The 20429-nt window shown below is 42.7% G+C and overlaps 1 protein-coding gene across 3 annotated transcripts in view; it reads left to right on the plus strand.

Annotated features, from left to right (window-relative positions):
- Window positions 1–20429, plus strand: part of SYNPO2 (synaptopodin 2) — a 203135-nt gene that overhangs the window by 121076 nt on the left and 61630 nt on the right. The gene's annotated exons all lie outside the window — the stretch shown is intronic.

The raw sequence follows: 20429 nt of genomic DNA on the forward strand, positions 1-20429 counted from the left end.
TATTAGAATAGAATTATACTAATATTTAATAGGTATATATAGTAGATATATTTATCTATAATACATATATGTGTGTATATGTGTACGTGTGCAAATGGAGTTATTTTCATATAGGATTTGAACTCGGGGTTCAACTCTGATGACTCTAACTGCAGCACTCCATCCCCCCCAGACCATACTCACCTCTGGGCTGCTCAGATATGTCTAGTGGTTGTTCACACCAGGAAGTTGAAAGTTGGCCTCATCCTATTAAAGCTACAAAGCAGGGAAATGCCCAACTGGGTGGTGTGGTGGATAGAATGCTAGACCTTGAATCCAGAAGACCTGAGTTCAAATCCTTTTTCTGATACTTCTTAGTTAGGGAATCAGTTAGCTTCTTTCGGCCTCAGTTTCCTTATCTGTAAAATGAGGATAATAATAGCTCCTACATCCCTGGGTTATTGTGACGATCCAATGAGATAATATTTGTAAAGTAGCCCATCAATGTTCCATTTCATCTTTATCCATACTTCGCAGACTTGCGTTTTCTCATCATTGGTCTTTGCTCCATCCCATAGAATATCTATTCTCAAGCTTGGTCGGGTCTAGACACCCCATGGCCAGATTTCAGGGGGAGTCTGAACTTGGACAGGAAAGAATTGCATCTTTACTTTCACCACTTTTAACTGAAATTCAGCCTTTACTTCGATTATGAATCCAGGCAAGAAAGCAAGATTCCGAGAAGGGGGTGTATAGGTTTCACAGGATGTTGAGAACTCCTGAGCTTAGGGTGTTCATCTCCCAGTTGCCTAGGCTAACACAATAAGAATTTGGAACACAAACATATCAGTCACAAAATATATGTTATATGGGAGATTTGGATCTGAGGCCAGTAGTGCAGAACAAACTCCTAACAGGAAGGGAGAAGTCCCTGCAGTGAGAGGGCGTAGAGCTGTTCTTGGTGAAAGCATCTTCTCTCGACTGCTCCTGCTTGGTCGAGGAGCTCCTCTGTGGCTCTCCTCCTCACCAGCTCTTGGTCACTGATCAACAGCTGGAGGACACTCGACATGCCAAACAACCCAACTCCTTCATTTTGCAGATGAGGAAACCGAGGCCCAGAAGGGCTTAAGTAACTTACACGGCTGGTGATTGTCAGAGGGGGATGTGAACCCATGTTCTCTGACTCTCTAACCAGTGCTTTCTCCCCTATGATAGGATCATAGATATAAAGGTCATCTCATCTAATCTCCTCTTTTTACGTATAAAGAAACTGAGGCCTAGAGAAATGAAGATAACCCAGGCAGTAAATGAATGTTCTTGATCCCAAGTCTTCTGATTCCAGAGTCAGTATTCTTTCCATCACGCCACACTGCCACCCATAAAACAGAGGCCAGTTCAGGTATGATAGCCTTTTCCCCCATATTGGTGGCAGGCAAGACTGGAGCATCCATTGAATTCAACAAATATTCTTAGATACCTACTATATGCAAAGCACCATGCTAGGCACTGGGGATAGGGGTCAGTGTAGGAAGTGTAATATAGACAGGGTGTACAGTCTGGCTTCACTTATTGGTAGATGACCTAGAGCTACACTGGCTAATTTGTTCTCATTAATAAGCTTACAATCTCTTCTCAAGCCTCCATCTCTGTTCATTAAATGAAGCCTCCTTTCTCATTAGTAATTACTCTTATTTCTTCACAGTTAAATAAATGCTAACATTACTAAACATATAATTTATAGAGAAATTATTTGATAATTAATAAATGATATTGATAAGCCTTTCTCACTAATAATTACTCTTATTAGTTTAAAAATTACTAACTATATAATTGATAAATGAATAATAAACATATGCACACAAATGTTTTATGTATATATACACATATGTATGTATATGTGTATATGTATGTGTTTATATATATTACATATAAACATATATATAGTGCCTGGCACATAGTAGGCATGTCATGTTTATAATATAACATATATATACATATATACACACACAATATTTTGAGTAGGAATAATGTCACCACAAAAGTCACCTCAAATCCTCCAAATGCCAGAAGCTGACTTCTCTTCATTTATCTGGAAACTCCATTCCAAATCATTCAAATTGCCCTGCAGAGTGCTTATGGTCTCTTGAAGATCTTCTCAACATTCCTCCTCCAGATCAGTCCATTTCCACTCTGTCTTCTTTTCAGCAATGACCAGATTTCCTCATTAGTTTTGTCCTTCCTCTGATTCTCACAAGAAATGCATCACTTTCTCTTGCATTCACCTTCCTCTATCCCCATGGATCCCAGATGTGCACAGATCCTTTCTGCCTGACTCCACAGGGAGAGGCACACATATCATTATGTTTTGTTCAAAGACCCCCAGGTGCAACCAAATACAAACCCATGTTCTCCCTCCTTCCCTCCCTCCCTCCTTTCTTTGGGAAGATGCTCCACTCAGGTGTCACTTTCCATCTACTCTGTAAACATTTTGTATGAACCACGTTAGTTACACATTGTTTCCCCTGTTAGAATGGGAGCTCCTCGAGGGCAGGGATTGTTTTCACCTTTTTGTCATTGTTGTTTGTATCCCCAGAGCTTAGCCCAGGATCTGGTACACATTAAGAGCTTAATAAATGCTTTTTGACTATCACCAACTGTCAGCACAAACTGCAAAGCCTTCATAGCCTAGTACCATACACGGGGCAGGGCCAACTGCTTCCTGGTAACATGTGAGACTAGCTACAATCCAGTACCAAACCCCACATCACAGCTCTGGTTTCTGCCATTGTCTTCGCAGTACGAGCTATCACAGGGAAGGAAGCTTAAGTCTTTGAGGATTAGTCATTGACTTTGTTGCTTGCACAAAGTTGCTTTCATATTCTTTCATTATGGTGTAAAAACAATTACTCCAGTCATCCAAGGACAACTGAGGCAAAGAGGATTAGATTGTTGCAAGACTGTTTATATATGCACAGGTTCTAAGCCTTCTTTTTTTTTTTTTTTTTGGCTAGCCAATGGGGTTAAGTGACTTGCCCGGGGTCACATAGCTTAGTAAGTGTTATGTGTCGGAGGCCAGATTTGAACTCAGGTCCTCCTGAATCCAGGGCCGGTACTCTATCCACTGCCTACCTAGCTGCCCTGGTGCTAAGCCTTCAAGAGAACGTCCCAAGCTCTCAGTTGCAACTATACTTTCTTGCAAACTCGATTCCTGAGTATTACAGATTGACTTCACCCCTTCTCTGGGTGCCAATAGAATTTCATTTTCATGAGGTCTATGACTTAGAGCAATTGTGCCCAAATATTGCTTTTTCCCTGTCCAATGCTGAATGATGAACTCATAATAAATTAACGTCATTACCTGTCTCTGGTAGGCAGCATGCTACTTAGCACTGGTCAAAATGTTATTTAGAGTTGTGTCTCCATATTTGAAATTTTGATCTCTATTTAGGCTCTGAACTTCTTAGCAAGAGTCCATTTCAAAGCTAAGAATTCTAGTTTGTGAAAGACATTCGGAGTCTGATGGCCAGTAAGTCCTCTACTGATGAACACAATGGGTTTTTGATGACCATCATGTTCCTGATAATAGACCTGCTTCCAAAACTTGCCAAAAAAGCCCCCAAACAACCCAAACCATGAAAAGTTTGTTTGGGTTTGCATATACCAACAATGGCGCATGTGCACAGAGAATCAGGTTCCTGGGATGGCATCTCCTCATGCAGAGAGGTTGAGGAGTCTCTTTCTGGAGGAGTGGTAATGAGATAGAGTAGAGTTGCCTTGGAGAGACTGTGGAACATGTGTAGACATTCTGTAACTGGGTCTGGCCTGCTAGCGTGTCATAAAGAGGGGCCTTTTTCTATTGGATGCTTAGCTAGAACTGGGGCCGTGACTTAAGGGAGACACCAAAAGACTGAGGCAGGTCCAGCCTACTTTCTTTGCCTCAGTGCTCTTTCAGAACCTCAGTGACTCATTTAGTCATAACATTTTTTGAGATAAAGTGCCTTAATGAAGAGGTCTAGGGCCTTTTCCCATTCGAGGCCAGGCAGCCCTGCGAAATTGACCTAGTTCCTTGGCTGGGATCTTTTCCATCTTAGGTGAAAGGATTTGGAGGCTCTTATAGTGAGTTCCAAAAGGTCAGGAGGGCACCTCAGTGTCCTAGCATTTCCAAATCAAGATTTGGAGCCAATGTAGGATTGATACCCTGAGGAACAAGGTAACTTGGGAGTGACCTCTCGACCTGATCCTAGTCTGAAACAAAGACAACCTCAGAAGTCAGGCTACAATTGGGTGTGAACTTGGTGGGACCAGGGCTGATGGAGATTTAAGCCTATACCAGTTGAGATCATTGAGGGGTGTTTAAGTAGTACCTAAATACTCCTTCACAGATTTAGGGTAGAACACAATCAATCTTTTAGAAATCCCTAATTCATATAAGTTCCATGGAACCAATGGAGGGGCATTTCTACCTTCTCTAGATCAGCACTTACTACTTGGTGAGACACTATTATCACCTCCATACTTGAAAGAGTCTTGACAAAACTAGCATTTGTCAATGGATCACTTCACATCAGCTTCCTAAAACGAGTCTGATGTTTTCATGGATTTCTTCTCATTTTATTCTAGGATCTTTCCAAAGATAGTGAGATTAGCTAGCTCCAATCAGCCATACCCTTCTACATAGCCCATGTTACAAACTTCTCTAAAACCTTTGAAAATTTTTGAAAAGTGGCAGGTGCTCCTGAGACACCCTGAGGGATACACTCAAAATGGTAAAAATCCTACTGAGCAGCTAAGGACTGTCTTCTTTTTGTCTCTTGCCAAAACAATCTGGAAGTATCCACTGGTAGATCTACAACTGAGAACTACTGAGTGTGTAATAAGCAGTCCAAGGCATCTTGAACTCTTGGTAGGATGCACTTGTCCACTTTAGCCCTCTTGATTAGGCCAGTAGTCCACACACATCTGGATCTTCCCAGTCTCTCCTCTCTCTCCCTCCCTCTCTCCCTCTCTCTCTCTCTCTGTTGCTACTGCTATAGGTGATGCATACAGATTGTTGAACTCAATAACAATAGTGGTGATAAATAGTTTTCAAAAGTTTTTTAAGATTTTTTATCACAGATAGGGGGATCTGCTGTGACCTTGACAAAAGGTATAGAGTCTCATGAAATGCATTCTGTATATTGTTTCTCAGGGACATCTTCCAATGAGAACATCTTTGTTCTTCTCTTACACCATTCACTCAACCAGTCGTCCCCATTCTTCAGGCACCAAAGAGTCACCAAAGTCGAATTTGGCTGGCTCTGTCCTTCCTTGATTTGAGGAAATTAAGAGCCCTGATGGTGTTCTCTGCCACCATTCCCTTTTATCTTCCTCCATACTTCTGCACAAGCTGTGGGGCTGGTCCAAACATTAGAGTTCCAGCTTGCTTGGAATATGTGGATAGTATCTTGGGGAACCTGGAGATGGTCCCATCTATGTCCAATACAACAGAGATGTCATCTGGATCTAGACCAGCAACTATTTAACTAATTTCAGGCTCGCTTGACTTTAGCCTAAGGGCGGGTAGTACTTGTCACTTATTTCATAGATCCCTAACCTTGTCATTGGTTACAATGGGATGTTCCTCAAGTGGCTCTCATAGTAAGAGACTCTAACACAGTGGATAGATCCACTGTTCAGAATAGCATACAATTCCCACTTCTAAGCTTTATTGTCACTTTGTTGTGGAGTCCTATGAGACCAGGTGGAACGGCCCTCAGAGAACTGGTATTGAGGGCAAGTTCAGCTTTCCTCACTTGGGGGATGAGTTAACCTCCATCGCTGGCCCTGTCTCTATTTCCCCAAAGCTGGTTTTGGAGAATTCAACTCCTTATACACCAACCCTGCATTCCCCTTCCTGGAGCACATTAGTCAGATATCCGTTCGAGCTAGAAATGTGACAAAAGATGTGTCTACCACTTTATTTCTGCTGACGGTCTTGTTGGATCAGATGTTTGGGATCTCTTGTCTTTGGTACCCAGGCTCCTCCAGGTGAAGCTGTCTTTTCTTCTGCTCCATCTCTTAGCAAGTCTTCTGTAGATTCTTGTCCTTGAGCCTGAGCAATCAGAGGTCATCTCCTGCTTGGTTTCTGTGGTCCACACATGGAAAAATGTCCTGGAGCCAGGCTGTGCTAAGGACAGTGCCTGGTCCATAAGAAGCACTAGATAGATGTTAGCTGTTTATTATTATTATTACAAATCCTTCTTTGTTGCTTGGAAATTCATTCAAGCCAGTTTGCTATTTCTAGCACTGATCTGAATTGTCAGCTTTTTTTTAGAATCTGCACTAGTTAGCTGTGCCTTCAGCTCTCAAGGCTATCCTGATATCTGCTTGCTCAGATTTTATTCCTCCTCTGTCTCTTCAGTCTCTAGCTACCTGTTCACAGACTTAAAAGGCCATTCCCCTTTCACTGAGTCTCAGACTGAATGGACTTAGCATATATGCTTTCTCTGATGGCCTTTCTAGTCTCTGCAGGCATCCTTGCTATGAAGTTTCAGGTATGACAGACAGTCTTTAGACTCGGTATAATGTCACTAGTGGTGTCTGGAACACTTTCCACATTTTTTTTTCTACTTCAGGAACCTTCCCACACTGCCCTGTGTCAGGCACATCTCTGCCCTCTTTATCCCTTGTATACTACAGCCATCTTGTACTGACTGATTCTCAAGAGCTGATTGTTAATTTTTCAGTATGAATATTTATGCCTCAGAAATCAGCAAATGTGCAAGTCAGGGCTCAATGTATTGTTTGTTGATCGTCTAGACTTTAGAAAGTGCCATAGAAAATATTGATGACGCAGATTAAATTTAAATGCATGTTGTATGTACTTTTTTTCTTCTTCTGGAGAGCTAGTTATTAAACATTCACCAGTTTACTCCTGCATTTGTCCCATGTTTCTTCTCTTGTGGTGGTGGTGGGGGGGCACACAAGTCCTTTTTTGAACAAAGTTCTCACCCCAGATTTATAGCTGGATTGGGCTGCAATACCATGGACACTCTATGATGTCTGGCATCCTGTCAACCTCTGGAAGTGCTTCTGGCGGCTCACGTTTTGTTTTCCTTCCAGGTCAGTTCTTGTCATCTTCTTCCAGATGCTCCCTCATTAATTAACATAGTTTTAATCCTGTACCATATCCTTCCATCTCCTATGAGAGGCCAGGCAACCCAGCTTTAAGTAATTTCTGAAACCTACATCCTTGTAGATGGGTCTACATTTAGACCCATTTAGTAGGGTCCATTTTTCAGGTCACTTACAGAAAACATACAAGGATTTTTCTTTCTTCATATGTTACTTAGTGTTTTGCACATTCCCAAAGTATCATCAACATTTCACAAAATGCTTTTAATATCTTCATCTCTAAAGTCACATGCTGATTTTCCCTAGGACTTCTGTGTGGCTCACTCTGTATAATGAGGCACCATCATACCACGGATGCCATGTGGACTTTTATCTTAGGAACTGCATCATCACTCTCTTGTGGGGGTTTCTTAGTCCACACACGAGAGGAGGCCTTAGCTTTAGTCAGCAATGAGTCTCCCTCCACAAATACTTCTTTGCAAATTCTACCCTCAGTTTCTCCCATGTGTGTTACTATTGCGTCTAACTCTGGAGAGCTGACTCTATCCTCTTCCACTAATAAATCATCTCTTTCCACTTTGGGGAACCTGGCTGTGACTTTTCTCACCAGTGAGCTGACCCTAGAGTGAGAGGGCCTAGCTGCTTTCTGACTCACAAGGGAGGTGCCCTTTCTGGCTCAGATAACCTCTTTACTCTCCTCAATGTCAGGTTCTCCTTTGCTTACAGCCCCTTCTCCCTTAACCAACTTTACCATTTTCAGAAGGGAATATGTAAATCTGTTTCTTTTTTTTAAATTCAGTTTTATTTTCTTTTTTTATAGCTGTTATAAATTGGTTTTTAATTATTGTTTCCTACTGATAAAGTATCTGGCATTTTTGTATGAGCTAATAGTTGGACAACTCACAAAATATGGAGTGGATGTTCCAATTCTGATTTTACTCTCCATTGTCTCACAATATAACAAGTCTTTAACATTTGTTTCCTGTATTCTTATAACGTCTTCATTTTTCTAGTCTAGGTCTATTCTTAAAGTTGGGAGAACTTCACTCTTTCTATTTTATAAATACAACTTGTATTCAACATATCGAAATCAATTTTAAAAGGGATGATATATACTACATATCTATATGTATATGTACATATGTGTCTATATGTGTGTGTACGCACACACACACATATTTAACAAGCCAACAAGACAAAACTAAACATACATGTTACTGTTCTTAGTGGTCAGCACCGTCAAACACTGCATTTAGGTTATATATGAAAAATAACTGAGTATTGTCTTACAATTATGTATAATACAGAGCTTGTAGTCTGACGTCACTCATGGTGGATCACTCAACCTCAGCCTGCCACTTGATTCATTGCTATATATTTATTCACCCCAAGCTTTGTAGTGATCTAGGGCAATGACAGATAAGTTCTTCCTCACTTATAAACTCACAATCTTTTCTCATTAGCCACGATTGTAAAGCACTTAGCACAGTGCCTGGCACATAGTAAGCATTACAGAAATGTTAGCTATTAGCAGCAGTATTAATTAATGAATTAGTTCAAGCTCCCAATTCAATTACTTAAATCTTAATTATTCAGTGAACTAGAAAATCTCCTTTTCCTCTAATCACTGCCATTTGCCCATATTTAAATAAATATAAAACCTATTATGTAATTGACTAAAAATGAGCAATAAGAACCATATGCGTACGTAATAGTTTACAGTATTTTGGTCAGGACCAGTGTCATGGCCAAGTCACCCCAAACCCTCAGAACAGTGGTAGTTGACCCCTCTTCACTTATCTGGAAACTCTGTCCTCAAACATTCAACTCACTCCAGGCAATGCTTAAAGTCTCTTTAACAGCTTCTTAATGTTTCTCCTCAGGATTATCTGTGCCTTCTCTTCAGTGATGACTGGAAAGAGTCTTTCAGCCTTTTTCAAGCTCTTTATAGGTTTCTTGTTATAAAGTTCTCTCCATGGGATTTCCTTAAATGTAGCACATAATTCTCAGAAATAAAGTAGTCTTCTCTCTCTCTCTCTGCCTCTCTCTGTCTCTCTGTCTCTGTCTCTGTCTCTCAGGTAGATTTTTGATAGATATTCATGGATTATAGTTAAAATATTCACTTTTTCCTTGGCTCCATATGGAAAAATACACATAGAATGAATTATTCATATATTCCCAGGGATCACAGACACACACACACACACACACACACACACAGACACACACACACACACACACACACACACACACACACACACACACACACACACACACACACACACCTTCTCCCTGCCTCCAAAGGGAGAGATGTTTCCCATCCAGCCCCTCCTCAAGGTTCTTTCAACTGTCAGTCCAAAGCTAACTTTCCCCCTTGGGAATTCAACCTGAGCTCCTGAAGATAACAGTATTAATCTCTGCATTCTTAAAGTTATAGCAACAGATAAAGCAACAGTCTTCTTGAATGAGATACATAGTTTAAAAAAAAGGGTTACATAGATGTAGCAATAGGATTTAGGATTTCCTGGGCATAGGGATCTTCCTGGTGGGCAAACTCCCTCTGCCAATGCTGGGTAGCACCTTCTTTGCAAGTTAAAGTCTTAGGGAGATGCCTAGATCACTGAGATGTTAAGTGACCTCCTTGGGGTCATATCGCTAATCCGTGTTTGAGTCAGAAGCAGCCTCGAACATAGATATTGCTGACCCCAAGGCTGGCTCTCTATTCATTAAATCAATCAAAGCAAAGCAGAATAAAAAAAAAGTTTCTCTCCCCAAGACATTTAGATCCTATTGCAGAAGATACAATAGTTTGACAGATAAGTCAGTTAATTTAAGGTGGGAGAATGTATTAATAATTAGGAGGATTAGGAAAGGCCTCTGGGAGGAGGTGGTACCTAAGCAGGGCCCTGAAGAAAGCTAAATATTCTCAAGAGCAGAGATAAGAAGGCAGTGAACCCTGGGAATGTAGACAGTCTATGCAAAAGGCATTTTTGTTTTTCAGCTGTGGCTGACTCTTCATAACCCCATTTGGGTTGGGGTTTTTTTTTTGGCAAAGATACTAGAGCAGTTTGCCATTTCCTTTTCCAGCTCATTTTACAGAGGAGGAAACTGAAGCAAACAATGTTAAGTGACTTGTCCAGGGTCACATAGGCCTGATTTGAGCTCAGGTCCTCCTGACTCCAGGCCCAGCACTTTATCTACTGTGCCACCTAGATGCCCACCATAAAAGGCATTGATTTGGGTAATGGAATGGCCAAATTCAGGGGAACATCACTTGGGCCAGTTTGACGAGAATATAGATAGAACAGGCCAAGGGGGGTAAGTTAAAATAAATCTAGAAAAATGGGCTGGAACAAGACTGTGAGAGGCCTTAAATGCCAAGCTGAGAAACTTCCATTAAAGATGCTTATTAACTGATGCTCACATAGGTGTCAGTATTCTCTCAAGAAGTAAATACCTACCCCCATCATTGGACTTAAATAGCCTTGTCATAAATGGCTAGGACTTTTCTCCAGAGGAGATTACACTTTATCCCAAATGTTCTGTTCGGGAATGAAGAATGATACCCCAAGGACAGACAGTTCAGGACACCTCTTCCAACAAGCTGTGGGCCCAGGGCATGCCTCATATTTTGAAAAGGATTTCAAACTCACACAGTGATTCTAATGCACAAGGATTGGCCACTTCAGGGAAGGGCCATCTTTGGCACAGTTTCCCTTAGTAAATTGCCACCAGAAGCAGGTCTGGGAAAAGGGAAGGAAGGAAAGGAAAGTCTGGGGACATGGTTATGGGAAAACCATCTGGAACAAAACTGTGATCCAGAAGGGGGACCTCCATAAGGAAGCAAATAGGTGCTTAACAAGCAAAGGTTAGACAGAGGCAAGGATGTATCTAAATGAGGTCGTCCCTCTCCCATGACCACTTCATGAAACCTTCCAGCCTAAACCAGGCCAGCTGGTTGGCTGGGTGGCTGAATATGATGGTAAGGAGCCTGACTTGTGCAAGTGGACCTAGCAGAGGTCCAGAAGTCGAAGGAAAGAAGACTGAAGTGGGCTGGGGCCAGGGGGGCAGCCCGTAGGCATCCAAGGGACCCTTCCTTTGCTGCCACTGGTTCAGGAGGTAATTCTTTGGATTCCAAGTCAAGGGACCTAGTTCAAACTTCTCATTTTATGAAAGAGGAAAACAAAGCTGAAGGAGGTGAAATGATGTGCCCACAGTCACATAGTAAGCTCTGGAGACAGGAATTGAACCCAGATCCTCTGATTTCAGGACCATTGCTTTTGTTTGTTTTTGGTGAGGCAATTGTCTGTGGTCACATTTGAACTCAGATCCTCTTGACTCCGGGGCAGGTGCTCTATCCACGGCACCACCTAGCTATACCCATTTGTTTTGTTTGTTTTTGTTTTTTTTTTTTTGGTAGGACCATTGATTTTGAATTGCTCATTTCAGGACTATTACTTATTGAATTGAAATTCAACCTCCTGACTCCAAATCTAGGTCCCGGACAAATTCTTTCCCTTTCTCTAACCAGGCCTCACTTTGTTTCAAATCTTCTAAGACCCCCTTTGCTTGGCCCTTCGGTGCTTCCCCCTTCTGAAGCCGTATCAGCCTGGCTGCATCTTCACCCTGCCCAGGCAGCCTCAGCTGAGGAAGCCTTCTCCGGAACCTTCCCTCCTACCCCCACCTCAAGCCATGATTCTCCAGCCCCTTGCAAAATGGGCTGAGTCCCCAGACAGGACACGGTGGCTTCCTTCTTAGTCCTGAGTGGTAGACACCGTCCTGCATGGGGAGGGGAAATGATCTCTCCTGCTAACATGCCATGACCACTTTTGGAAACTTGACCTCCTCTTTTTCTGGGCTGCCAGGGCTTTACTTTCATCAGAACGGGGGTGGGGGAGGGAGAATGAGGGAGCAAAGATGAAGCGGACACAAGTGGGACAGTGCACGAACGTCACCTGTCACAGTCTCCAAGAACTGAAAGATCTGAGCTTGGTTCCAGCTGGGCTGCTTCTTAGCCGTGGGAGCTGCTTCTTAGCCGTGGGAGCTGCTTCCCAGCCATGGGAGCTGCTTCTTAGCCGTGGGAGCTGCTTCCCAGCAGTGGGAGCTTCTCTCTGGCCTCAAGTTCCATCTGTCCGTCGAAGGGCACGGGTCCTGTAGTCCCTGGGGTCTCTTGGAGGGCTACCTCTAAGGATCCTGAGCACATTCAGTTTTGAATGATTCCTTTTCTCTCCTAAGTCCCAGGATTAGAGATTTAGAGATGGAAAGGACTTTATAGGACAACGAATCCAATCTTCTCATTTTTCATATGAGGAAACTGAGGAACAGAGAGGCCAAGTGACTTGCCCAGGGTCACAGAGCTAAGGTGAGGTTTGAACCCAGATATTCCTGCCTCTAAACCCAGCGCCCTCTCCAGTACACTCACCACATCATGATCTTGCTTCCCCACTTCAGCTCAGACAAATTTATAATCTCGTAAGTCCTAAAATCATTCCCTGGCTTCCAAGCTTAACTTCAGAATCTAGAATCTGAGTCTGGGAGAAATCAGGTCAAATTTTGCTCCAATTCTCCTTTGAAGGACTCAAATTTCATCCTCTGCTTCCTGAGGGGGAAGGAGTAGCAAATTAAGTCTTTGCTTTATCCCCCCTCCTTGATTTATTCAGGCTTTGCTTTTCCCTTTTTCCTCCCTCTGAGAGGGAGACAGAAGGGAAGAAGAGAAAGGACCATGTACCTAATAAGCACCCTCTATGTGCCAGGCACTGTGCTAAGTACTTTACTGAAATGATCTCTGTGGAACCTCATAACAACCCGGGAAGTAAGTGCTACTAAGACCCCCATTTTATACTTGAGGACACCAAAGTAGACAGAGGTTAAATGACTTGCCCGGGGTCATACAGCTAGTAAGTACCTCAGGCTAGATTTGAACTCAGATCTTCTTGCCTCCTATTGCTCTATACAACACATTCCCTAGAGAGAAAGAAGAGCTGGGGAGGAGGAGCAGAAAGAGAATGTGTGGCTTGTTCCTTTTTCTTCACTCCAGGTTGTATAATAAAGCCTTCCACATCTGTCACACACACACACACACACACACACACACACACATATGTGTTCAATCATTTTTCAGTCATGTCCAACTCTCTGTGGCCCCATTTAGGGTTTTCTTGGCAAAGATATTGGAGAGGTTTGCTGTTTCCTTCTCTAGCTATTTTTACAGATGAGGAAACTGAGGCAAACAAGATTAAGTGACTTGCCCAGGGTCACACAGCTAATAAGAGTCTGATGCTGGATTCAAACCCAGGAATATGAGTCTTCCTGACAACAGGCCTGGTCCTCTACCCACTGAGTCACCTAGCTACCCATACATATGTACATACATACACATATATGAATATTAGCCCCATAAATATTTTTACATGTTTCCTCCTTAGAGCTAACATAAATAAAATTAAGTTAACAAGCATTTATTAAATGCTTACTTTGTGCCCGGTGCTAAATGCTGGGGATACAAATATAGACAAAAACAAAGACAGACCCTACCCTCAAGGTGCTTCCATTCTAATGGGGAAAGATGACATGTAAAGGGCAGTTTGGGGGAGGAATCATGAACCTGTGTAAGGGCACAGTAGATAAAGTCAGAAGGATCAGGAGTGGAACCAGGAGAAGAATGAAGCTACGGATGGGGCGCGTCCTTTCTTTAAAATGGAGGTTCTAGGAAGAACCAGCCCGTGGGTGGAAGGTAAGGCAGGGGCAGAGTGTACTTTCCAGCGTGTGCAAAGTCTGCGCTATCTGGACAGATGAGCTATGTCTCCTGGATGAATGAATGAATAAAAAAGCATTTATGAAGTGCTTATTGTATGCAAAATCTTAAGTACTGAGGAAAATAAAACAAGAGTCCTCCACTCTCTAAAATTTCCCATTCTAATGAGGGAGACATCGCACAGAGGAGACTTCAGCTGCAAAGGACCCATGGATGGGCCTTAGGGGACAGCAGCAAAGCAGATAGTGATACCACCAGATCCTGTCCCTAGAGACTGTCCTTCTTTTACATACAAAGAAACTGATGCCTGGGGTGGTGAAATGACTTGTCCAGGGACATACAGGAAATAAATAATGAAGCCACAACTTGAGGCCAGGTCCTCCGGCTCCAAAGCCAATATTCTTTCCACTAGACCTGGCTTCCTCCCCTTTGACAGGCCCCTGGTGGAATTCTAGCTCAATATTATAGCTACGGAGACCTAGAACATTTTGCACTCAGACGCTGAATCCAGAAAGCCTTTACTCTCCTGTTTGTTCGTGGACCAAAACTACTCGTCTCAGGCTGGGACCTAGAAACCAGTGTTTCTGATGGCTAGAAGAGAGGTATTCATAGCAAGCTATTTGGGGCTACTCTTTCCCATCAAACAGAGACAAGCCTCTCTCGATATCTCTTCCAATGGACAATTGGCAAGGAACTCTCAGAGTGGCCAAGGACACCGGGAATTGGGTCGCCTTGATTCTGCCTGGCCTTTCCTTATTACTAAGATGCTCTAAAATTAAAGTGCCAGATTCCTGTTCATGGGAAGAAACATTTGTAAAGGCTTCCCCTAAGAACAAGCAGAGTGATACAGAGGCCTCAGTTCAGAGGCAGATCTGGGTTCAAATCCTGATTCTGCTACATAATAACTAAGATTTAGCCACTTTGCCTCTGGGAAAGTCAGTTTCCTTATTGGTAAAATAGGACATTGGAACTCAGTGATTTCTGAGGCCCCTTCCAGCACTAAATCTATCATTCTGTGACCCAATAGTTGCTATGCAATGCTTTAAGATGGGGGGAATTTAACAATTGGCTCTCTGAAGAAAAAAAATGTGCATGTGACACGCTTTGAGGTTTAATCTACAATACTAACATTTTCTCCATCACTTCTTTAAGTCTAGACAATAAACAAACAATAAATCAAGCCCTGATTTATAGTGTTTGCTGAATTTTGAGGTGTAAATGCTCACACTGAAAATTTAACAATCAGCTCTCCAGAGCGAGTTGGAGTTGGCTCCTGCTTGAAGATGTGCCAAGTATTTTCTGTACATGATCTTATTTACTTGCAGAGCAGTCCAGCAAGTTTGGTGTTTTGTTTCTCTTATCTGTATCTGTGATTTCATGATGTAGAAATAAATGAATACTTTTTAATTTATTACTAGGAAGCACTCAGAAATTTCTTATATCAGTGCAGATTGGAAACTGTAAGATTTAGTCTGACAGGGCCATAGATTCAAATCTTGAAGAAATCTTAAAGATTATCTAGTCCAATCCCCTTATTTTGTAAGTGAGGAAACTGAGTCCCAGAGAGATTGTGACTTGCCCCAGGTTGCACAGTTAGTGCATGGCTGGGCTGGGATTTGAAAGTAGGTCGTCTGAATACATTTCCCGCCGTACCAAGCCGCCTCTGTCCCTTAGACCCTTAGAGAGCTGGCTGAATCACTGAGAGGTTAAGTGATTTGCCCAGAGTCACACAACCAGTAAGTATCAGAAGCAAGACCTGCACCCATGACTTCCTGACTTCAAGGCCAGCTCTTTATCTACTATCCATGCTGCCTCTTGATAAACTGATCATTTCCCTTATTTTCCTCTTAGAGGTAAAACGACTTGCACAAGGGTCATATAATTAGTAATGTTGAAGGTGGAACTTGAACCCAGATCTCCTCTGACTCTAGCTCCAGAACTCTAGCCACTGGACCGTGCTGCCTTTGCAAAATAGCGTGGCCCCAAAATTGTCCTAGATAGCCATAAATCAGATAGGAACATTCAGTAAATATTCTATTACATCCCACGAGGTGATTATATTGCACAGAGAGCTGTTGCTTCACCAATGGTTCAGCTGGTGATGACGTGAATGCATCATCTTGTGTCCAAGACAAAGTGGATGGTGGCCAGAAGCTAGGATGACCACTGACCATTTACTACCCGGAGACAAATCCACTGGTTGCCTCTTTGGTGGGCTACTTCCTTCAGTACCTCTTAGCTGGCTGTTTCATTGGCTTAGAATCCTTCCTATTACCTTTCATTATTTTAATACCTGCCCTGAGTCTGATGATGGATTATCATTTCAGTGGCAGGGGTAGGGAAATCTGCAACTTCGAGGCCACATGTGGCCTCCTAGGTCTTCAAGTGTAGCCTGTTGATTCTGTTGAAGAGCAACACTTGAGGACCTAGAGGGCCACCTATATGTCCTTGAGGCTGTAGGTTGCCCAACCCTGGAAGGGTTCTTAGCCTTTTTATAATACAGAGCCCTTTGGCAGTCAAGTAAATATCAACACCTTCTCAGAAGCATGTTTTATAAGCAAAAGCTAAAATAATCAGGATTACAATGGAAACCAATTATATTAAAATAGTTATAATATTAAACCCCCCCTCAGGTACACAGATCCTGGGTTAAGAACCTCTGCTCCAGTGATTGACACATTGCATTTTAAAAAAGGTCATGTTATAACCGATTGCAGCCCCACCTCCCTGGGGCTAGGAAAGCTTTCCAACTACAGTCACTTGCGTGCTCGTTAAGCCAACAGCTAGGATGTGTTAGAGATTCATAACTATCTCACTTTGTAAATTTTGTGTATTTTTCAAAATATTATCAATTTCTTTGTATAGTGTATGTCAGTCTTTTTTTTTTGTTTGTTTTTAATACCACACAGCTGGATGAGCAGTGTGGCTTACCAGAAAGGGAGGAAAGAAAAATAAACATTTATTAAGTACATACTATGTGTGAGGCAGCATGCCTTTAAGAAATATTATCTCATTTGGCACTAGACTGGCAGAAACCCCGGGTTCTAGCCCTATTTCACACAGGCTATGTAGCCTTCACAAATCCTATAACCTTCCTAAACCTCAATTTTCCCATCTGTAAAATGGGGATAGTAGTACTTAGGACCAATGACTCAAGTAATTAGTAAGTTCATCTCTGGGCTTAGACACTTACTAGCTGTATGATCCTGGGCAAGTCACTTCATCCTGTTTATCTCAGTTTCCTCATCTGTAAAATGAGCTGGGGAAGGAAATGGCAAATCCCTCATGTGTCTCTGCCAAGAAAATCCCAAATGGGGTCACAAGAAGTCAGACACAATGTAAATGACTGAACAATAATAAAAACACATCTGTTAAGCACCTACTACATATAAGGAACTGTGCCAGGTCTTGGAGACAGACAAAAATAGCCCTTGCCCTCAAGGAATTTTCATTTTTTCAGGGAATATAGTAAGTATACATGTAATGAAATGCAAAACATCTCTAAGAAAAATATGTCATTTTGGAAATATTGGAGGCTGGGCAGACCATGGTGAGCTTTACCATGAAGAGTTGGGCAGACCAGGGCGAGCTCCCCCCGCAAGGCTGGGGTGACCGGCTAACCCTGCAGGAGGCTGAGGCAGGAGGGAGACCACGGTGAACCTCCTGCAGGAGGTGCCTTTGAAGGGAGCTAGAAGAGATTCTGGGAGGCAGAGGTGAAAAAGAAGGAATAGGCAGTGTGGCGGCACAGAGATGAAATATCGACTTTCGTAGGTGAGGAGTGGCCTGAAAGCCTGGTTGGCTGGGGACTGGTGAGCATGAAGGGAAGTAATGTAAAATCAGAAGCCTGGAGAGGTCGGCTGGAGCCAGACTGGGAAGGGCTTTCACTGCCTAACCCATTCCTGAACTTGATCCTTCAGCCACCAGAGAGCCACTGGAGCTTTGCTTTAAGAATATCAGTTTGGAAGCCTGTGAAGGAAGGACTGGGTAGGTATGGGGAGGTCCGGAGGCAGGGAGACCAGTGAGGAGGCTCCTGCAACCACGTAGTGGGGAGGTGATGCTCCTGAACTAGTGTGGTGGGCGTGAGAGTGCAGAAGAGAGGACACAGATAGAGGTTCTGTGAAGGTAGAAAAGATAAGATTCAGCAACATGGATCTGGTGGAAGGGTTGAGGGAACAAGCGTTCTACCGAAGTTGTGAGCCTGGGAGCCTGGAAAGTTGGTGACACTCTCAACAGGCATAGGACAGTTGGGAAGAGGGAAGAGCTTTGGGGAAAAGATGAGTCCCGTTTTGGATATGTTGATTTTAAGACGCCTGCTGCCCATCTAATTGAAACGTGAGCTCCTTAATGGCCAATCCAAGAATTTGTCTTGCTCGATTACACACATTTGTAACAAGTTTTTATTATTATCATTACTTTATTATTTATTTATTTGGGATGGGAAAGACCTGGGCATGTTTGGAGGAAGTGTGGAAGGAGCCAAGAGAAAGGATTAGAGAATTTCAATCTGGAAGTGACCCTAGTGAATATCTGGTTTAATCTCATTGTAAAGAAAATGATAATGGCTGACATTCCTATAGTACTTTCAAGTTTAAATACATGATATCATTTGAGGCCTCACAAGAACCCTGTGAATTAAGGGCTACCATCATCCCCCTTTAGCTAATGAAGGAACTAAAGGTCAGGGGAGATTAAGTAACTTTGCCATAGTTACCTAGCTAAGAAATGGCAGAGGTGGGGTTTGCACTCCGGTCTTTCTAACTCAGGCTCATTTCTCCCCTCTGTGCAGATGACTCCCAGATCTGCCTCCCACCCTATACTTTCTCATAAATTCCACCCCTACAGCATTGGCTAACTACTGGGTTTTTCCAACTAGATGCTGTTCTTTCCTGCAGACTTAATATGACAAATGAAGAAGAAATGGTAGTTTTCCAAATCCTTGACAGATCTGTTAAATGCAAATCAAGATAAATGGAACCCTGTGGTCTGGGCATACATGGTTATAAAGGAATGAATGAAAATGCAGATGACTGAGAAAGCAAAGCAGTGCAGCTGAAATCAGCACCAAACTACCGTGTGTATTTACATTTGAAGCTTCACTGTGATGTATCAGTGGACCTTTCTTCCCCTCTTTCTTCATGTTTGCCAACTCTAGCCCCTTTATATGTGTTGCCTTTTCCATTAAAATGTAAGCTCCTTGAGGGCAGGGACATTTTTTGGTATTTCTATCCCCAGGCTTATCATAGTGCCTGATTTTCATCCATCCATCCATCCATCCATCCATCCATCCATCCATCCATCCATCCATCCATTCATTCATGATCTCATTAATATGGGGGCCTCCCTCTGCCAGAGTAGATCACAACCCATCCATGCCTTCTATTCTCACTGGCTTTTGTCCACGTTCTACCATGAAGCATCCAAATGGGGTCCAACCAGTGTTCTGGAAACCTTTTCTTTCAGTTTCTTTAGATTTTCAGGGCACTGACACAGTGTCCTGGTCATCCATATGCTATTCCTCATTGCCTATGCATGACCAGCTCACCTAATTTTTGGCTCCTGCATCTCTGAGATGACATTCTTTGTGCCAAATTGGTCATTTGATACCCACCTTGTATTTCACTGTCACCTCTTGGGTGAAGCACAATTTTGATGTTTTGGAGAGTAAGTGTTCTAAGCAACATTTGAAGAACGTTGCTGTTAAAAATGAGTTTTTGTTTCAGACATAAACTTAAGGTCGCTGATTACATTGTAATTTTTCCAAATGGAATCCAATCCCCTCTCTTTTTTCCCATGTTCAATTCTGGGACTAGTTTGGTGCTCAACTTCAGGGCCAGTTCAACAGACTACCAATCCAACTGTATGTCATAGTCTGGACCATACCCATTCTTTATCCACTTGGTATATCCTTCTGAAGAGCTAGACCTGAACCTTTGGGTGATTTTGGTCTCATTTAAGAAGTCATGAAGTTTTTCATGCTGTAAATGAATAAATGAAAAAGCATTTATTAAGCCCTTATGTTGCTTTGGGAACCATGCTAAGGGCTAGGCATATAAATGTAAATGAGATAACTTCTTACCCCCCCCACCCCAGGAATATACATTCTCACGGAGGAAGGAGAAGAATAACAGAAATAGGGAAGGGGTAGCCAGGAAAGAATGTTGGTCTGGACAGCCAGTGGGATGAGTTGATCCATGAGGAAGTCAGTTGTCTCACCCTTTCTAGAAGCAATAGTTATGTTGACTTAAATACAGTGCCCAGAATAAGAGAGGCTTGGGTGTGTTTCACTAGTGGTGACAGGAAAGATTGTAGGATGGACCAGGTGCATAGTGGGATGGAATGTGAAGTATGGTATGATCTGGGACCAACTTGATACAGTGGCTTAGGTGAGTTGGCACTCACTCATTAATTGGAACAACATAGTCCCTGGGTAGGAATTCCAACGCTGAGTGGAATAACTATTCCAGAAGTGGGGGTTGTAATTTTAGGAGGCATAGTGTGAAGGAGCTTCTTCGGGTAGCAAAAAGTATAACAGCAGCAGGGTCAATGGTAAGATGGCTTTGAGGAATGGCTGGATAGAATGTGG

This window comes from Vombatus ursinus, unplaced genomic scaffold (assembly GCF_900497805.2).
Source record: "Vombatus ursinus unplaced genomic scaffold, bare-nosed wombat genome assembly UNPS02010193.1, whole genome shotgun sequence".
Classification (NCBI taxonomy): domain Eukaryota; kingdom Metazoa; phylum Chordata; class Mammalia; order Diprotodontia; family Vombatidae; genus Vombatus; species Vombatus ursinus.